General features: G+C 35.0%; 1 protein-coding gene across 1 annotated transcript in view; it reads right to left on the bottom strand.

The window, feature by feature from the left end:
- The window catches only part of YJEFN3 (YjeF N-terminal domain containing 3), a 1,463,772-nt gene that overhangs the window by 648,966 nt on the left and 793,924 nt on the right, over nt 1-20,882 (bottom strand). The window lies entirely within an intron of this gene.

Here is a 20,882-nt window from a genome sequence, read left to right as displayed (position 1 = left end):
GTCTGGAGCTTTTCTCCCTGGGCCTCCACTGAAAATTGGCTTTGTTCCAAGTCTGACTTTCCCGGTAAACAAATGTTAAATAAATAAAATATCTGGAATTGTTGACATGGACAAATTTGTTTTAAGAAGCACAGTAACTGAATTTGATAAGAATCACACAGATTTATGTCCTCAGGATATTCTGATTGATAGTCAACGTAAGTGAGATATTGACAGTCTTTATACTGAAACAAATGTGCAGCAACTTCGCTCCACATCCTATCTGATATTGTTTCTTTGGTGGTGTTTTCATGAAAGATATTGCAGTTCTGATAGTTTCTCACTGCTATTTTCATTTGATCAGATATAACAAGCCAGCTTATTGTTTGTACTTTACTATTCTCAAATGTGCTTTCTGTTCGATCCCTAGCATTTTTTATACAGCTGGTTAGATAATATTATTCTGTTAATGTTAAATAATAGGCCTTTCAAAAATCATTTTTATTGTGGAATTTATATGTGGATGGGAAGTGTGATCTCTTTCTTCTCACCTGGCCAGTCTGAGTATACCATGCAATGTCCAGTTCAAAAAAAAAAACTTAACACTTTTTCTTCAGAAGTTGTTTTGTTGGGAATAATGCACATCACTTAAGTAATGATGTAACAGTTCTTCTTTACATTTTTAAAGATGCAAGGATACATTAAACTGAGTAACTTTATTTGTATTATGATATTCAGACTCACTGCACACAATTTTATTTAATTTGCTTAGTGGAATGCACTGCAGAAATATGCACATTATCTGCTACACAATTTTGTGAATTATTGTGTTCATGATTTGGTTAGTCACTTCCTGCACTATTGTGAAAATCTGCTACTTCATAAACTTGCAAGGCACTGTCCCTGCGAGTCTTATGAGTTATGTCTGCATGAATGTAAGACTGGTAGTCTTGACTGACTGTGTGACATTCTCTAGTACACTGCTAGTTAGCATAACCAACCACTGTGTATTTGTTTAATAATGCCCAACTGTTCACAAGACTGCTGCCCAAACTATTTGATTGTTCTATTGACACATTTAAAGGAAAAGATTGTTGATTTTGGTTTATAAACACATTACAACTTCTTCTGTCCATTCTGCATTTTCAGATAAAATGTTACACTCTGCACACATACCCTGCTTAAAATGAATAAGTTTACCATTAACAGTTTCTTCAGTCTTGGCATGGCTGAAGTTCATGTGCTACAAATTCTCATATTTTGCCTTTAAATTTGAAAAGTGGCTTATTTGTCTATCAGTTTTCATTTTTGCATTGTTGAATTGTGCTGTTGCTTATTTTGTCAATGTTTTGCTCCTTTGTTGAATTTATTGAATATTTTATTGTCTTGCATGTTTTTTATTGATGTGGTGCAGTTTTCTTTTCCATTTCATCAATTCTTGCATTGTTTTTTGTCTTTATTTTCACTTATTTCACCATTTAGTTTACTCTTTTTAACTTTTGCATATCACACAGTAGTGTAGTGGCAGATTTTTTTGTTACACTGTTTTTTAACCACTTGTGGTAGTGTTTGAAAACTTTATAGACATTTGAGCAGAGTGCTTGTTCCTCTCATTTTCACTAGCTGGTTTGTTTGTGTCTTTCGGCTTTTCCCGGTTAGGGGTCGCCACAGCGGAACTCCAGTCTGCTGATGATTGGTAGTGGATTTTTACGTACCAGGTTGCCAGCCCTGACGCACAACCTTCAACGAAGGCATGCCCCATTAACATATGCCTCCACACAGAAGACGCTCTAGCTGAGAATCGAACGGGACAGCGTCTTGCTATGAGGCGACAACACTACCGCAGCACCACCACAGCTGGTAAAAGTCAAATTCACGAATGCTACTCAGTCCAGTATTATTATGAAATACCATTTCTAAGCCCGTGTTTAATCTGATTTCTGCCATTTCATTGTCAAGCACATTTATGTCTGAAAAGGTTATTCTATATAGAGGCTTGAAATCATATAGGGGATGAAATAATGCAATGCCATTGCATAACTCCTGTTGTGGGCCCCCAGTGCTCTGAAAGTTTGCTTAAAAATGACTGATATCTGTCATAGCTGAAATTACACAATTCGTTTAGAGAATGTTTGCTGTAATTTCAGTGATTACTGTGTGTCAAACGCCACAGGTAATACAGGAATCTATTGGTTGTATTCAAATAGTAGTAAATTTGGTACTTACGTATTATCGCAACCACATTGCATCTGTGTTTTCACAGTCCTGTCTTATCATAAACACTTAATTTTTTGCTCCACGTATTATCGCCACCACATTAAACAGTGTTTTCACAGTCCAGTCTATCCTAAACAGTTATTTTTCTGTTCCAAATACTTTGAAATGTATATTATTAAACATGTCTGTCGAAATATTACAAGGAAAACCGTGAGATAGTATGTCATTAAACTGCTTCTTCTATGGATATCTCAAGCAGTGTAAAAGTGTGTATTCACAGGGTGGTTTGCTCATGAGCACTAGTACATTATGTGGTCCAAAAAGATTGGCATGTATATTATTATATAAATATAAATACAAACATTAAAAGGAAAGCCGTGAAATGGTGTTGCGTTACAATGCCTCTTGTACGGGTATCTGAGGGGGGGGCATGTCCATGGGGAACCACAGCCGTAATGGTCATGCTGAATGCATTCGTGCCTGGCAAAGAAATACCCTACGGGCGCTTCCTGAAAGGGGGTGGCATGGCTGCAGGGGTGTCGGTTATATATCTGCACTTAAAAATCAAGGGACGGTTTATAAAAATGAATGTAGTTCACTTGCAAAGCGAACCGAACAACATTTTTTTTACCGGCATGTATTCAGTGAATAGCACAACTTTAATGCAAAAGCACAGACCCTTGATAAGTATGACAACTGGTCCTTGGTTTACTTTTCCGTGAAAAACAGCTACTTTGTCACATTTATATCTGAAGTTCTTTTCAAAATGTGGGCGAACTGTATATAACATATATGGAGACGAGAAAGGGTTTGCACAGAGAACGGAATGTGGTTGCGATAATACGTAAGTACTGTAAATTTTTTTCTCAAAAAAGTTGGTTAATACACCAGTCTTGTTTCAATTCTCAGCATCACAAATATAGAAATTAATGTGCATCATGGTCCCTTCAGATGCATTATAAGTATTGAGGATGTCCCACCTACATAAAGTGCATTCCCAGAGAACTGCTATGGTAGTGCTACATCCCATCTTGATTGCTTCCAATGAGGAAATGTGAAACAATTTGATGCTATCTTAACACAGATAGTCACCAGGTGAGTGGAAAGAAGCAGACAGGTAGGACAATCATAATACAAGTCCATTAGTATGCTTTATATGCTGTGAAATGAAATAGTAAGGCATATACACACACAGTCGTTTATGTAAGATTGGCCTTAATATGACTTAAACAGAAAAACAATAAGACTCCATGACTTGGGAGAAGCTCAGGGAAATCTATGGAATATTGTGCATGTTCAATACACCAGGCATTTCTAAAGCACAAACAGAGTTTACTTAGAGGTGGAACACCTGACAAAGATCTGCACAGAACCCAGCAAGGTAAACTGCAGTCCCTGCATAAAACGTGCATATGTTTCAATGTAATTTCTGGAGCATTAGCATACATGTGTTTCATGAGGATACGTCATGTAAATATCTGGTGTGCATGCTTGCGGCATGTGTATGATTTATCCAGTGTGTAATGCAGCAGCAGCATGTCTTATGTAGGTAGGTATACATGTGTGAATTCAAGCAACTAATAAGGGTGTAAAACTCGTTACCTTCGTGGGCATCTGAAACAAGTGTATAATCTGATAAAGACATGTCAGCAAGTCCCACAGAAGGGATAGAATGTTTCACTGGAACTATGAGCCTAGTCAGTGTAATGGGTATTGGGAACAAATCCCCCAGAACACCACTCAAGTTCTGATTTCTTTGCTATGTCCCCCATTTTCTTTAAAGTGGTCCATCACTTTATCAAGAGATACTGAAGTGTACTATATCCTTCCAACATTCTGAGCCACTGACACAGCAGTGATGTCACATGACAGCTCCCATGGGACACATCATCCAAAGGGTGACACCTCAGGAGTACAGCACCTTTTCTCTCCTTATCCCAGTACTGCATATCAACACCAATCCTGGAATATAGAACCAGGCACCTAATAGAGGCGTACAACCCACTACCTTCTGAATTTCCAACAACAAAAGCAAGTGGAAATCCAGAAATATGGGGTTAGAGTACTGGATTAAGGCTATGGACTGTTAATGTTTCTCCAGTCCAGGGTTTGATTCCTTCACCCTCCATTTGCATACTATGTGACTATGAGCAAGTCACTTGACCAGACAGTGTTCTGAGGCATTTGGGAGACTGGGCTAGGCACTTCAATGGTCAGCTTCACCACATACCTGGTAACTACCTATGAACCTATAGTCTGGCAGTTAGTGCAGCGGAAAAATCTATGAGCTGTTATTGAACTTCTTCTTGTGGTGCAGGTTTGATTCCCTCAGCCTTCTTTTGTTTACTGTATCACCTTGAGCAAGTCATTTAACCAGACAGCACTTTGGAGCAATTCAGAATTTGGACTACCCTCCTCAATAGTCTCCTAGACTGCATGCCTAGTAACTACCTATGAACCTATGACAAACCGTCAAGCAATTAATAACATGGCTTTCGAGGGGTTATAACAAAAAGTACTGCACAGTAATTCGAGTAAATACATACAACAGTCGTGCTTTGCACCTGAGGTTCCATGACAGCAAAAGAGACCATGAGCATACATATTGTCAGGTCTTACTACCACAGAAACCAAAAAACTTAAAATTCAGTTTTGTACGAGTACAGATGTTTTCAAACTGCAGTTTGCAGCCTGAGTGTAATTATGGCAAAATGCTTCAACCGAGGTCATATTGAACAAATATCCAATTGCTCTACTGACTCCAGCTTTCCCTGATGGTTTTGGCTGGGCTAATATTTGAGGTATTTACTCCTATAGCATTGGCTACTTTGTAATGTGCTTGGTTCTGGAAGTTTGCCACACACTGATGCTGCATCTATTAACATGCATAGCAGGATACACAATGCACAGTGTTTAATGAATTGATATATGCTAATGACCTACTGTTAATTACAACAGGCCACCACCACAAGAACATCTGTGCCAGCTTCAGCAACATCTGTCAACCACTGACAAGGGACTGTTGCACAAAATAATTTCACACTGATTGTACAATAAAAAATAGTTACAATAAGTAGTACTGCTGCCAGACTTTGCAATATTCCAGTAAGATGACATGCTGCATAGGATTGCAGTTTTTGTTTCATATAAGGACTCATTGAACCAACTAATCTGACAGTTTCACTAGCTAGTAGATGAGCTGTCAACAGTTACAACTGTCTGGAGTGGAATGATGAGAACAGATGTGTGAATGAGGAGGTCAAAGTTAGACTCAGGGGTGCTGCAGACAGCTGTCACAGAGTGCCAGGGGTAGTATATGACAGAAGAATACCAAAGAAGCTGAAGCACAGAGTGCACAAAACACTGGTGTGGCCTGTGCTTCTGTCTGGCACAGAAATTTGGGCAATAAAGGAAATTAAAGAGTCTTGCGGTAATAGAGATGAAATGCCTGAAACAATGGAAGGACGTATACAGTACGACAAAGAAATGAGGACAACAGGGCAAGAGCCAAAGTAGCCCCAGTTACAGAAAAGATCATGGAGGACAGACAATTGTGATTCAGCCACATGTGCAGAAAAGCAGATGATGACTTGGTGAGGCAGATTTGAGAGCGGCAGGAAGAAGACAAGAGGATACAAGAACATCCACCAAAGAAAAGGGGGAATTATGTAAAAGAGGATGATAAAGAAGGTGTGAGAGTGGCACTCAATGAAAAGAGGCAATGACAGCTGAATCCAAGAATTTGTTCCATGCATTATTCATTTCTGGTACTTTTATTGTCTGTATTATTTTTTTAGGATAGCTATTCTGGTTGGCTAATGTCTACCACCACTTATGTAAAATAATAATTTCCTCTATTTCCCTTTATCTATCCACCTTGTGTCTTCAGAACTCATGACTTCTTGTTCTTATATGGTAGCTACAAGAGCTTCATGAATTCTAATAGTGTGTGTGTGTGTGTGTGTGTGTGTGTGTGTGTGTGTGTGTGTGTGTGTGTGTGTGTGTGTGTGTGTGTGTGTGTGTGTGTGTGTGTGTGTGTGTGTGTGTGTGTGTGTGTGTGTGTGTGTGTGTGTGTGTGTGTGTGTGTGTGTGTGTGTGTGTGTGTGTGTGTGTGTGTGTGTGTGTGTGCAGACACACATATACACAGACACACACACACACACAAACTTTTTCTACTATCTGGATGTAATGTTTACTACAATTAGCAAATAACAAAGCACTGGTATTATACCAGTAGACTTTTATTGCCTGAATAGCTATCTGACCAGAATATTGGGCCTGACATAGCAGCTTAAACATGCTTAAGTAATTACAGTACAAGCCATAATAGCTACAGACAGTAAGTATTACTTCCATATTGACAAATTTAAAAAAAAAAAGGTTTTTGTATGAGTTTGATCAACATTGGTTTTAACATGCTGGGCCCAACAAACCAACCTTCTGCACAGCATCTTCCAACACTGTCACAACTCTAAAGCTGTTACATTGCAGCTATCATTTTGTAGTCCAGTTTCTTAAAGAAGTGCACCAATGTATCATAGCTGACTGGGCCGTGACTTCCATTTCCTCTTAGTGCTGTTTACTTTCTCTGCTTTATTTTCTCATGTCTTTCTCTGAACAATTTTTCTCTCTTTCCATATTAGCTGTATAAATGAACTGCCTGGATTCTACAATAAACTCAGGAAGCAACTCTTTAAAATGCCAAACAGGATCTGCCTCCTAACCTCAGAGCAATGGGGGGACCTTCCTTTAGCTCCAGTTACCTGCTTCATACCTGTAGGGATTATAAAAGGTGTGATGTGCTCAATGTTGCCATACTGTGGAACACAAGTGTTGTTCTACCACCCTTTAACCCTGTCCCCTGACGTTAACATTACAATGCCATCAGATATTCACCAGTATGCACTTTTCACAAACTGCAAGCTACAGAAGGTTGATCCACCATCTTGATTTTGGAGTTACCTGTTTGCTATATGAGTTCACTCACCATCCTGGCTTTTGACCTCCCAGTACTTCTTACTTGACTTTCACCTGCTTGTTCCTCCTCCTCTACTTTGGTCAGTTTCTTCCCCTCTTTCACCTCTACTCTTCCTTTTCTGATTAACTCATTATATTCTGTCCATACATACTGGTTCAAGTTTATATTTATTTAATGTTTATGTTTTTAATGCTGTCTAAAACACTACAGGGCTCCTACGTCCTTTTCCTAACTTCAGCACTCACTGTCTCTGGACAGTACATGTCAAGCCTACGCTCTTCTCCAGTATTTCTGCATGAACGGATATCTGTAGATCGTACATTTTGTAGGGTTTCTGTCTGCTGCATAATACGAAGTCAAGAAACAGCTACTCTTTATGTATTTTTAATATTATTATTGTCAGTAATACTTCATATTAGTAAGGATTTAGGTGTTGGCATAATGGTTACCGCACAGACACAAGGTATAGAGTTTGATCCTCACCTTTGAATGAAACTTGTTATGTTTAAAATGGCCTGCAAAGGCATTTAACCTATTAATTACAAAGCTGACTAATTTTTTTCTGTATGTTTAGCTGAGTAGTTAACTGCAAAATGATCCAAAATGACAAGTTAATGTAATGAAATAAATAAATAAATAGATGAGTGGATAACAACAACAGCAACACTACAATAATGCCTACTTCTTACTCTTAAATTTCAATGATAAACAGCTTTTCCCTCACCAGAGGACTATTTTCTTTCTGGTTATATCTATTATTGCAAATATCACCAGCATTAAAGGCACACATAAAATGCACTGTTGGGTTTGAACTTACACCACAAGCACCACATTTCAGATAAAACATAAATAAAAAACATCTTTCAGTAGATGATAATTTCAGGCATCTTCACGAATCAGCTCCAAGAACTGCTTAAATCCTAACACTTCCCATTTCACTGACAAATAAGAACAAATGTGCATAGTGTAGTTGAAAGTTATCTAGTGGTTAAAGGGTAACAGCCTGAAGGCAGATATATGCTTTAATTACAGTCCTACTGCACTGAATACACAGTGACAACTTTTCCTGTCCTTGTTCAAAACTTGGGATTGGACATGTTGCATTTCCATGTTTCTCTCAGTTTAACGCAGACAAATGTACTGAAGCAATTACTCGGTAGCAAACTGTTTTACTTTATAAGACATTATGGTGGCCTTCACATTTATCTGTAGAAGTGTAGGACCCTCTGGACCCTGAACTTATGTTCCCTCACAGAGTCAAACGTATGTTGCTATGGAAACGCTGAGCTTCCCTGAGATATAAACTTCCACTATAACAAAAGAGCAGCTTGCTTCCTTGTGCAGTTGGTTTTGGTTGTCATATTATAATGTGGAGTTTATAGCCCTTAAATTGTCTCTTTCATTTCCAGTAGCTATTAAAGAGAGGAATATTTACTATTACTGTAGCACTCAGTAAAGTAATACTTTGATTAAACTTTGGAAGAAAATACAAGTTTTAAGCTGTGTTTGGGATCATTTCAGGAATCTTATTCAGAAAGGGAAGACTGCAAACAATGCAGTTCAACTTAATTCTTGCAAAGTACCAAAGACATAACAAAAAATGCAGCTGAATGGCTGCTGAAAGGAAACACAAACCAAAATAAAAGAAAATCAGTTGTCTTTCAGTATGACCAGCATCCTGAATACAAGAATAGAATAAATGATCTTATACCGAAGTGCTTGTGGGAAAAGATCGTTCAGAAAAAAAATCACAATGACACAATTGTATCGATCTACAAAACAAATGTCAGTTAATTTAAAATTAATTAAAATTTCATTACAGACATAAATGTACCTCTGAAATTCAAAAACTATAGTATTTTCCAGATGTAACCCATATATTTGTTGTATGTTATTTGATTGAATATATTGTTGTAGATGTTTTCTATATTCTCCCATGATCCAACACTAGTACTGTTAGACAGACACACTTTACTAATGTTTATATTGTTCATAAATGTTTAGTGAAGATTGCTTGCAAAAGCCCTGATAATATGCTGAAAGAATTATTCTGTTTTTTGTACATTTTTACTTCTGCAGCACCAAGATAAGTGGTTTAAAAATGGATGGATGACTGGAAAGGTGAAGGGAAAGCCTTTATTATTTTTTGTTATTTATTCCAAGTGTGTATATGCTTTTTATCAGGTCTACATCACATCATTGAATCTCACATCAGCAAATGGTTCTTCATCGAAACAACTAATCATAGAAGTCACTAATCAGCGAATTAACTTTTCAGCAAAAAATTTCCTAGGGCAAATTGATGGTTGTCCGCCATCTGGAATTTGCCCTTTTCCCCACTGTAGTGCAATCTCGAATTTGGTATATTTAGTTAAGTGGGATGTGGGGGGGGCATATCCCCCTACCTGCATTGGTGTTACATTTTATGTTTTTTTTTACGGCCAGTAGGGTGGACTACGCTCGGTTTGCCATAGGAAACTTTTCACTTAAAAATTCATTTGCTGATTAGTGGCTTCTATGATTAGTTGCTTCAACGAAGAGTCATTTGCTGAAGTGAGATTCGATGATGTGATATATACTCTCTTGTATCTATCTATATTTGCATAAAAAATATGGGTATATTTACATATCTATTTGATGCACACACACACACACACACACACACACACACACACACACACACACACACACACACACACACACACACACACACACACACACACACACACACACACACACACACACACAACATTCTTCAGTGTATTTATTTAGGACATATCTGATGATACAAAGAACGTGATTAACTAACTCCTTTGATGAAAACACAAAGGCACAACAATGAAGAAAAATATTCTAAGCAAGGATTTGAAAAGGATAACCATGTGAATTGACAAGTTACCGTTGAAGTTCATTGCCGACAAATACAAAACAGTGCATTTCAGCCATAATAACCACGGCATAAAGCATCAGCTAGGGGGATGGAATGGATAGTTAAGCAGCAGGAAAAGGATCCGCGGTGTTGATCACCTTTAAATTAGACCATCAGGAGCAAAAGCGAAAGCAGTGAAAAAAGAAAGTAGCAACCAGATGTAAACAGCTGGTGTTTCCATTCAGATGGGTGATGATCAGGCCACACCTTGACTACTGTGTGCATTTCTGGGGAACATATAAGGAAAGTGACAGTGGGCTGCTGAAAGGAGTTTAGAGTCAGGTGTGTGTGACAGAAGAGGGATGATATAACCAGAGACTAGAAAAACAGGTGTTTTTCTCACTACAGACTTGAAGAAAAAAATGAGAATGATATTGATGTACAAGATAATGTTAGGGGGATAAGACAGAGGAGAGAAGGAGGGAATAGGCTGCATATTTCAGCGAGTAAATACTCTGTGGAAGGTTGTGTATCCACTGAATGGCTTTAGCAAAATTAGTGATGGGGGCTGATTTCAGACACATTCAAGAGTGAACAGAACAGTAGGAGAAGCGAGGGGGGGGTGGAAAGAGTAGAATGCTGAAGCACTATAAGCCTTATTGTCTTCATCGGCCTTCAGTCACATGTCATGTGATATAACATTCACATTAGTAGCCAAGAACTACACTAGGAATGGCATTTCCAACTACCATATGCCAAATGTATTTATCCTTTGAGAGTTATGTGCCCAATTCGATCTTGACCATCAGCCAGTACAGGTGCACTCTCCTGCTATGTATGTTTTCTTTCTCTTACTGTAACTATAGCTGGTGATGTGTGACAAATTTCATGAAGGCCAGTAAAACTCTTCGGCACCTGACTTTCACAACCACCTCACATCATGTGCATGCTTTCCCACACTGTGTAATGTAGACTGGATTGAAAACTGATAAGCATGTAAAGAAAGGACCTTCTCTTCCGCAGCTTTTTAATCCTTCTAAAGCAGAATTGTATGCCCCAGGGACATCTATTTACTTATTTATTTACTGACATTAGATTACTGGGAAAGTCCTACTGGGTAGCAGCCCATTTTCAGTGGAGGCCCGGTGAGAAAATCTTCAAATTATTACAAAATATTTTCAGAACAATAATTTTACTATCTTCAAAAATAAAACAAAAGCATATGCAGTTTAAATAATTATACCAAATTAGACATAATATAAAAACATTGGTTAAGAATCAATACAAGGTATATGGCAATCATTTAATATTTAGAGAAATTTTAGACAGTTTGACAAGAAATTAAGTGAGGGAAAAACAAGCTTATGGTATATTTAGAGAGAAAGTCATAATTGGATAGCAATAAGGAAATAAGTGAAGAAGGGAGAGTAAGGAGGTGTAAGGAATGAAAAGGTACTTCTTCACATTTAGGGATAGAGTTTATCCTGGTTCTGAGCAAGAACAGAGACAGATTTTAGCTAAGAAGCCTTTCAGAGTAGTTTTGTAAGATGGGAGGGAGGGTATAGATCCAATGGATACAGATAATTATCTCATAATAATGGATGCCATAAATACCACATTCCAGAAGAGCAATGCCAGGATGGAGAGAGTTTGCATCATGGTTTAAACTCTTTCATAAAAAGATACCACATTTAATTCACAATCTGAAATACTATCAGTGAGAACTGGGACTTTCTGAGCATGTTATACTTTGTTTCTTTGTTTGTCTACACTTTGATGACCTGGATGTCCAGCAAGGAGGGTAAAAGGTCAGGAATTTTCAGCAGAGACCTGGGGGTAAAAGCTCAAGAAAAAAAAACAAAGCCTTAAAACTTCAGACATATGAGCAGAACACATATTGAATTAAATTTTGAATAAAAAATGTTAATTAAGTAATACAGTCAGGGTCATAAATATAACCACTAGAGATAACCTGTAAAGTACACCAAGAACCAAAATACACAGTGCAGTAACAATGCAATATTAAACTATATTTTTATACAGAAGCAAATATAAAGTCAGGACTAAAGGTTGCTACTGTATGTAAAATTTTGTAAACTGGATAGCATGTGAGTAAGGGATCATGCTAAGAAGATTAACAGAAGTTGCAAACTTCATTAGGTAATTTGAGTACAATTGCACATAAAGATAATAACAGACTCCCGTGAGTTATAGCCAAGAGACGGAAGGAGTCCTGGAGACTTAAATTATAAAAAGATAAACCATCAAATGCAACAGTAATGGAAACCAATCCCAGAGGAATCAGAGGAGTAGAAATGAGAATTTACTAAGGAAAAGATAATATGGTTAAGTTATTCTGACATTGCAGGGGCAGGCAGCGTTTGCATTATGCCTGGCATGTGTACTACATTTAAAGGTATGGATGACATTTAAAGATCTTACTGTGGTGGAAAGTTTCAGACACCAGCTGTATAAACATTAAATAGTCATGCACAAAGTGAGTTATTGTTGTTAACTCATTAAAATAAGGGAAACATCTCAAAAGCAGACTTAATGATGGCCCATGATATTGATGGAAGTCACACAGAGGTTTGTTTTGATAAAATGAAATCTGTAGTCAAGTCTGTGTTTAAGTGTTTTAGGGCTATTAGTTAGATTAGTTAAACAACTATATTTCAGTGGATGCTCCTAAAACTACAGAGAATTATACAGCTAGCTGTCCTTGGTAATCAGTTGCATAATGATGTGCTCTGTTGCCATACAAATAAGGCTGATAAGGTTTTACCTACAGTTTCTCAGTTCAGTTGGATGACTATAGCAGTTCTCCTTAACTCTGGCATGAATATAGTAGAGAAGATGAGATTATATAGACTTAGTAATTAGTCTGCCAGACAATGTTTGGAGTTGACATGAAGGCAACCTGATGCATTATCTGGGATTACAGAACTAGTTTTCTTAGCCTTGGAGAGAGAGAGCTCTCAGGACTTGCTCAGAGAAGATAGGTGGTTAGAGTAGGCATGCAAATGTACTATGGAAAGTTTGGGGGAGAGATAGGAGTGTAAAGTCTGAGACATTTTGATATTTGGGAGAAGGAAGTAAGGTATTAATTTTTTTTTTTTTTCTAATAAAAACTCTTTACATGTTAGAATTCTGTTGTATTTATTGTTTAATACTTCTACTTTCTTTTGCTAATTCATTGGGTATGTCTTCAAGGGATGAGTATGTGGTGGAATTTTGAATTACACATAGCATTGCTAAGTATTATTTTTTTTTCTCAAAATTTTTTTTATTTTTCAAATACATTTGAATGAATTCCATAGTATTTATACATACCATCTTAAATAACTATGTACACTATTTACATTAGTGTAACACTATAACAGATCTTAATGTATACAGTTACTTTATAAGTATGTCCAATCCATTATCAGAGTGTCTGATCAATTATTGTATAGTGTCAATGAACAATAAGACTTTTCCACAAGGGTTGTTGATAAATGGCTTTGGATAAATTCTTAGTTCTTTAATTTTAATTTCCAATAATGCTGTGGTCTTCAGTAGGCTGTAGAAGTCTTCCAAAGTTGGCATTGTGTTTGTATTCCATCTTCTTTTTATACACTTCCTTGAATTTGCAAGTATAGTCCATACTAGATGCATTTGACCTATTCAGATGATATCAGATGAGGACCTTCATTCACATTTAATAATACAAAAGCTTTAGTTAAATAAAATGATTCATTAAATAAAACTTGTAGAAAGTTATTAATACCATTCCAAAATGGCGTAATTTTAACACAATCAAAGAAAATGTGGTTCCAATCTGCATTGTGTACTTGCTCACATCTCCAACATATTCCTTTTATGGAAGAACTAATTTTACTGATTCTGTCTGGGGTTAAGAACGCTCTGTGCAAGCATTTCCAATTAAAAACTTTCCAGTATTGTGTAAAGGATGTATATTTTACTGATAATAAGATAGTTGTTTTAATATCTTCATTTAATTGTATTGAGTATCCTTTTGTTATGTATTTCCAATATGATGTTTTGGGTGTTGTTTTATAGTTCATCAATATTTTGCAAAATGTTGAAATACTGTTTCCCATGTCAAAGTCATTATATATGATTTCATATATGTATTTCGTAAAATTATGTATTTCTTTAAATGAAGAATTGTTAATTGTTCTACTTAAATCTTGTGAATATGACAGAATACTCTGTAAAGTTAGCCAGTCCTGTTGTGGAATTTTGTATGTTGTTTTTATTACTTGCATATCTAAAACTTTTAGTTCTTTGATACATTTGAGCCAACAAATAAATCCTTTCTGTTCCCAGGCATTAATAATTTTTCTATATATTTTATGTGGAAAGTCCTTTGTGACTATAAATGGCGTTAAAAGATTGAACCTGATTTTTAAATCTATATTTGCATTAATAATTTTCCTAAATGAGTCAAGGTAATAATTAATCATATGAGTTTTAGTGGGCTTAGTTATGTTGCATACTAATACATATGTGCCATGGCAAATTGTTTTTATCTATTATTTGAAATTTTGTTTTGTAAATCAAATTAATTTATTGATATTACAGATAGTAATTTTTCCAATTTGCAGAGTAATTTGGACTTATCCAATCTGAGATTGTATTAGATATTGATGCTTTTATATATGTTTCTATATCAGGAAAGTTTAATCCTCCCTATTTCCATGGTCTGATATGATGTATTAAAGCTATTCTGTTTCTTTTGGGAAACCATAAAAAAAATTATTAGGAATGAATTTATTTCTTTAAGTATATTCCTTTCTGGTAACAGTTGTATTGCCAAGGCTATATATAGGATCTTAGGCAGTAAAACCATTTTTATTAACTGTAGTCTATCTTCAAATGTTAATACTATTTTGTTCCATTTTTCCACAGAGATTTTAATTGTGTTGATGATATTATTGTAGTTTTTTTGAGAATAATTCATTATTATCCTTACATAACTCAATTCCTAGATATTTTAAGGTACATTCTTGTTTCCCTAGGATGTGATTCCCCTTAGTCTGCAGTTCTTTTTTTTATTTAAAAATAAAAATGTTGATTTTGATTTATTGAAATGGAGTCCTGAAGTCATGTGAAATTTGTCAATTAATATATCTAATTCTTCTAATGTCTCTTTTGTATTAATGTTAGTAATATGTCATCAGCACATAGCATTACTTTAGAACTGTATTGTTCATAAACATCTATTGCTTGGATTTTTATATTGTTACGAATTGAATCTGCCAATATTTCAATAGCTAGAGCAAATATAATCGATGACATGGGACATCCTTGTTTACTGCCTTTTGTTATATGTACAGATTCAGAGGTAAAAGGATCTAACATTACATATGCTAAATTATTTATATATATTCTTTAGGAGATGAACAAAGGATGCAGGAAATTCAAATAGCATTAGGATTTTAAATAAATAGTCCCAATTTAGGGAATCAAAGGCTTTCTTTATATCTAAGTCAATTACGACTGTTTCTTTATTTTCTTTATTAACATAATCTATAAGAGAAATTATCCTTGATTGGTGAAATTAAGGAATATCTCCAAGAGGGTGTTATTAAAGCATGTGACTGAATTTCTAACAGAGTTTTATGGAAGAGGGATAGTATCTTTGAAGGAAAAAGTTTATATATTTCCATAATTATGCCATCTATACCTGGAGCTTTATTATTTTTACCATCTTTTATTGTATCTGCAATTTCTTTGCAGGATATGGGTGCTTGCAGCTCTAGTTTGAAATTTTCTGTTTTTTTTATATTAGAACATTTTTCGTCTAGATTTAATTGATCAATATATATATTTTCTTTCTGGAAATGTTCCATATAGTGATTTCTATAGGCACCATGAATGTCACCTCTATCCGAGACATTTTTTTCCTTTCTTTTCATGGAAGATACTTTTAATGTTATTAGCTTTTGATTGTATTTTGATTCTTGTGGATAAATTATGTAGATATTTGGGAGAAGTGGCCAAGGTATTAATTTTTAGTTTTTCTAAAGCTAAACTAGCTTTACGTGTTAGAATTCTGTTGTATTTATTGTTTAATACTTCTACTTTCTTTTTCATCTCCAAATGATTTTGATTTTGTTCAGCTTTTACTGACAAAAATTTGTACTGTAGATCAAATAATTCAGAATCCCATTCTCTGATTTTTTTATACCAAGTTAGGGTTTTACCATATATGTAAGCCTTTAATGAATCCCATATCATTATTGTAATTATCTCTGTGGTGTAATTAATATCTAAGAATAACTGTAATTCAGATACTAACCAGGGTTTGAACTCTTTAATTTTAGTTATATACGCTGGAATTCTGAAGTTAGAGCTTAATGGTTTGTACCCATTTTGAAGTTTTTGTATCAATGAATTGTGGTCTGAAAAAGGGCAGGGAGTGATTGAGAAATTAATGGTTTTAGAGTGTAAGACATGGGCAGCAAATATTTTATCTGTTCTAGTTTGAGTACCAAATCTGTGATCTTGATGGGAAAACAACAAAGATTTATCTTATTTAAATTTGAAAGTATCTACAAGATGAAATTATTCTACCCACCTGTTTAAAGCTTTTGATACAGCAGATGTACACAGCAGTCTTGTATTTCTAGTTTCAGAAATATCAAACATACAGTTAAAATCTCCTCCTAATATTAAGTTGCCTTTATAATTATTGGAAATGAAATCCAAGTGCTTTTTAACAGTTCCTATTCCAATGACTGGCAACCAGTATAGATTGGCTAGGGTCCATATTCTGTTATTATATTTAACTATTAATAATGCCATAAGGCCTTCTTTATCTTCATACTTATAAATGATTTCTGGGTTAATCACATTTATTTTCCATAAAATTGTTACTCCTTTTGTCTTTGTCTTATAAGTGGATTGCGCCAATATCATACATTCCTTAGGATTCAATTTGTAATTGTCATTTGCTTTGAAATGGGTTTCTTGAAGGAAGACCATTTGTGCTTTCTTCACTTTTAAATATTTCAGTAGATTTGATCTCTTGCTAGGATTGTTTAAGCCATTGGTATTTAAAAATAATAAAGTTAAATCCATCTTAGGTTATTTAGACTATGTATTTTTGTTTTATTGTGACTATTAAACATTTTCCTCTGATAACTATAAAATATATGTTTGAGCTTTTAAAGGAAATTATCAGTTTTATAGTTTGAGTGTTTACCAATAGAGTAATGTTTTGGTCAGGCATACTAAAAATGTTTTTGTGAAATAACAAATTTAAATTAATAAATGTTAACAAAACTAAGATCTGCACTAGCCATGGAATGAAAATCATTCTTAATCTGATGGTTAAACTTAAGTCCATCAGATTATCACTCATACCTTGACAATCCAGAACATCTGAGCTCCATAAATTGAATTATCGTATGGAAAATATTTGTAATAGGAATAAGCAATATTTATATTATTTTGAACAGACATAGAACTCTTGTAGATTAGACAGACTTTTAATACAATATAAATGTCTACTTATTGTATAAGCAATTAATATTTACATGAACTATAGATGACCAGCAATTCAATCATAGTAAAGTAGGATGTGTCATATATAAAACCTCAGTAAAACATTATAGCACACAGTTATTTAACATATTCACCCTTATTGATGAAGTCTATCAAAACTTATTACTTAATATAAATCGATGTTAATAATATTTATACCTAATGTTTATAATACAGTGTATTTTACTGGATATATCAGAAGTTATATTTCATTGTTTGCCAGCATTTAAGTAATCACTTTGTTTGTTGCTAGCTTACTTAAAGCATCAAGTTTGTTTTATGTGAGCATTGATAAAAGTTAGTGCATTTTAATTATCAGTGCATCCCTCTTGCCCCCATTTCCTACACATAAGGATTTTCATATCTGTCATTTCTTATTATAAAATGAGTGAAATTATAGGTTAAAAAAATTCACTTATTGTGATTAATGATTACGAATTCCCTTTCCATATTTATAAATTGCCATTTTATGGCATATACTGAAAGTTTTTAGATTTAAATGGCAACATTCTATTTTGTATAATCAGCAAAGGTTAAACTGAGTGATTATTGTCAATTTAATACTATTTGTCAGAATGTGATTGTTACGTTCTGTCACATTCCTAGTTCAGGCTTCTATAGTTTCCCCTGAACAACTTTGTCAGTTTGATGTCATGTATAAAACATTAGTTATCTTGGTAACAATTTAAGTATTATGTATGGTCAAAATGGGTTACAAAACAACAATTCAAGTTAAAGCAATTATATGACTTGTTATGCACATTTACTTATATGAGAAAATCATCATGCCCTTGATGTTCAATATAGTGTATGTCATTTATGGCAAGTTAAAACAGTAGTGTTATTATACACAAGCCCATGTTATTAAACTGAGTGTCTATTGTCAATTTAATACTATTTGTTCAGAATATGATTGTTACATTCTGTGGCATTTCAAGTTCAGGCTTCTATTGTTTCTCTTGAACAACTTTGTCAGTTTGAAGTAATGTATAAAGCATTAGTTACCTTGGTATCCACTTAAATATTATATATGGTAAAGATGGGTTACAAAAACTACAATTCAAGTTAAAGCATTTACTTGACTTGTTATGCATATTTACTTATATAAGAAAATCATCATGCTTCCCCTTGATGTTCAGTGTAGTGTATGTCATGTATGACAAGTTAAGACAGTAGTGTTATTATACAGAATCCCATGTTATTAAAACCTGTCTTTAATATCTAAATTCAGCAGAGTGCTTCATCTTATATTACGATTATCTATTTTATGTCTATTTACTAAAATCATACATTACATAACTGGTGTGTGTGTGTGTGTGTGTGTGTGTGTGTGTGTGTGTGTGTGTGTGTGTGTGTGTGTGTGTGTGTGTGTGTGTGTGTGTGTGTTTTGGCTGTTGCTTAGTTATTTGAGAGACCACAAGCTGCAATGCTTATTCTTATTAGTAGCTCCTTCCAAGCATGAATATACAGTCCATAGACTTTAAATTATGAGGCCACTGTAGTTTCTTGTTTGTTATAAGTATATTTCCATCCTTACATACACACATATCAGTACTTCAAGCATGAGAAACAATGCCATTCCAGTTTTGCCAGAATACCATTCATTAGTTTATGTGGTGTGTTTCCAGGCTGTTCTTAAAATATCCAAACCAATATTTGTCGTGTTCCATTTTACCAGCCTGTTCCATGCAGTGGCCACTCTGCCAGTGAACCATTCAACACACCTTCCATTCCCACAGATATTTCCACAAAGGAAATCTGATGAATCTCTAGCACTTCCCAGCAACCCCAAACACCCCTAGAATCAGTTATCCCCATATGCTCAACACGTCCGAGTAAGTTCACCTCCCAGACCACTGCAAAGGGCACTGCACAAGACCAAGTGCTCTTAGTCTTTCACAATAACTCAGACTTCCACTCTTATGTAAGTCTTTAATGTGTTTGGACCAAAATATATTTTAAATATAAAATTGTGCTTATTATTATTATTTTTTTTTATCAAGAATCAACTTAATGAGCTAAACGAAATGTTGGAAGACCATCAGTATGTGTACATGTGGTTTAAAACAGCCATTTTATTTTATATATATATATATATATATATATATATATATAATTTTTTTTTTTAACCAAAAACTTACCGAGAATCATCTCAGAGGCTCCTCAGAGCTTTAAGCATTATCGTTACTCTGTCTCCAGTACCATAGCAACCTGGGAGCATCTGTTTCTGTTAGCATGTCTTTGTTCTGCATGCCAGAGACTTGCAATGCACCTGAAGCAAAACTTTACTTCAGTGCAACTTCTAGCCTAAATTCCCCTCCCTTTCTGCAAGGCAGCAGCCAGGAAAAGAACGGAGAGCAAACAGATCAAAAAAAAAAAAAAAAAAAAACTTCCCAACAAGCTGCCACAACAAGATATAACACATTCTTCCAGCCTTCCCACCTCTCACTCAGCAGATGTGTAAACAAACTATTATCTTCCAAAATCTCCCAAATCACAGTTTTATCCACCCCCTTCCCCTGGATCCAATGGATCCAAGCTAAAACACTAAATGTCTCTTCCTAATACATAAGCATCAGTAAACCTCGATCACAAGCTGCAACCCACAGCTTCCTAGAGATGAAAACGGCAACATACAACAGCTGCCAGACACAGCTGCATCCATACGCACCATGTCAGGCTTAATCAAATAGCACTCAATGCTATGATACCTGCCATAACTGATATTAACTATGTTTAGAGAGAATAGTAATGACTTTTGTACTAGCTGCCAGACACAGCTGGATCAAAGCACACCATATTAGGATTGATCAAACAGAACTCAAAGCTATTTTACCTGCCATAATTGATATTAACTATGTTTAGACAGAATAATAATGACATTTGTACTAGCTGCCAGACACAGCTGCATCCACGTGCACCATATCAGGATTGATCAAACAGCACTCATAGCTGTGATACCTGCCATAATGGATATTAACTATATTTAGACAGAATAATGATGGCATTTGTACTAAGAGCATGCTACTATTATTCAACCAGGATATACATGACATTTCTAAATTATACTTTAACTGAAGAAGGCATTAGTCTCCATAACAGCATTTTTTTTCAAAACACTCTACTGTTACTGCTATTATATATGATGTTAATTTGTTACATTTAAGTCTGAACTCCAATTGAACAGTACCTTGTTGAATTAGTTAATTACTTAATATATTATAATTTAAATCAATGAAAAATTAACAAGATAAGTATTCATTGAGTTCAAGTAGGGGAATAGAA

This window comes from Protopterus annectens, chromosome 13.part0 (assembly GCF_019279795.1).
Source record: "Protopterus annectens isolate FY-2018-M chromosome 13.part0, PAN1.0, whole genome shotgun sequence".
NCBI lineage: Eukaryota > Metazoa > Chordata > Ceratodontiformes > Protopteridae > Protopterus > Protopterus annectens.
Note: the sequence above shows the minus strand (reverse complement) of the source record. Positions and strands in the feature narration are given on the sequence as shown.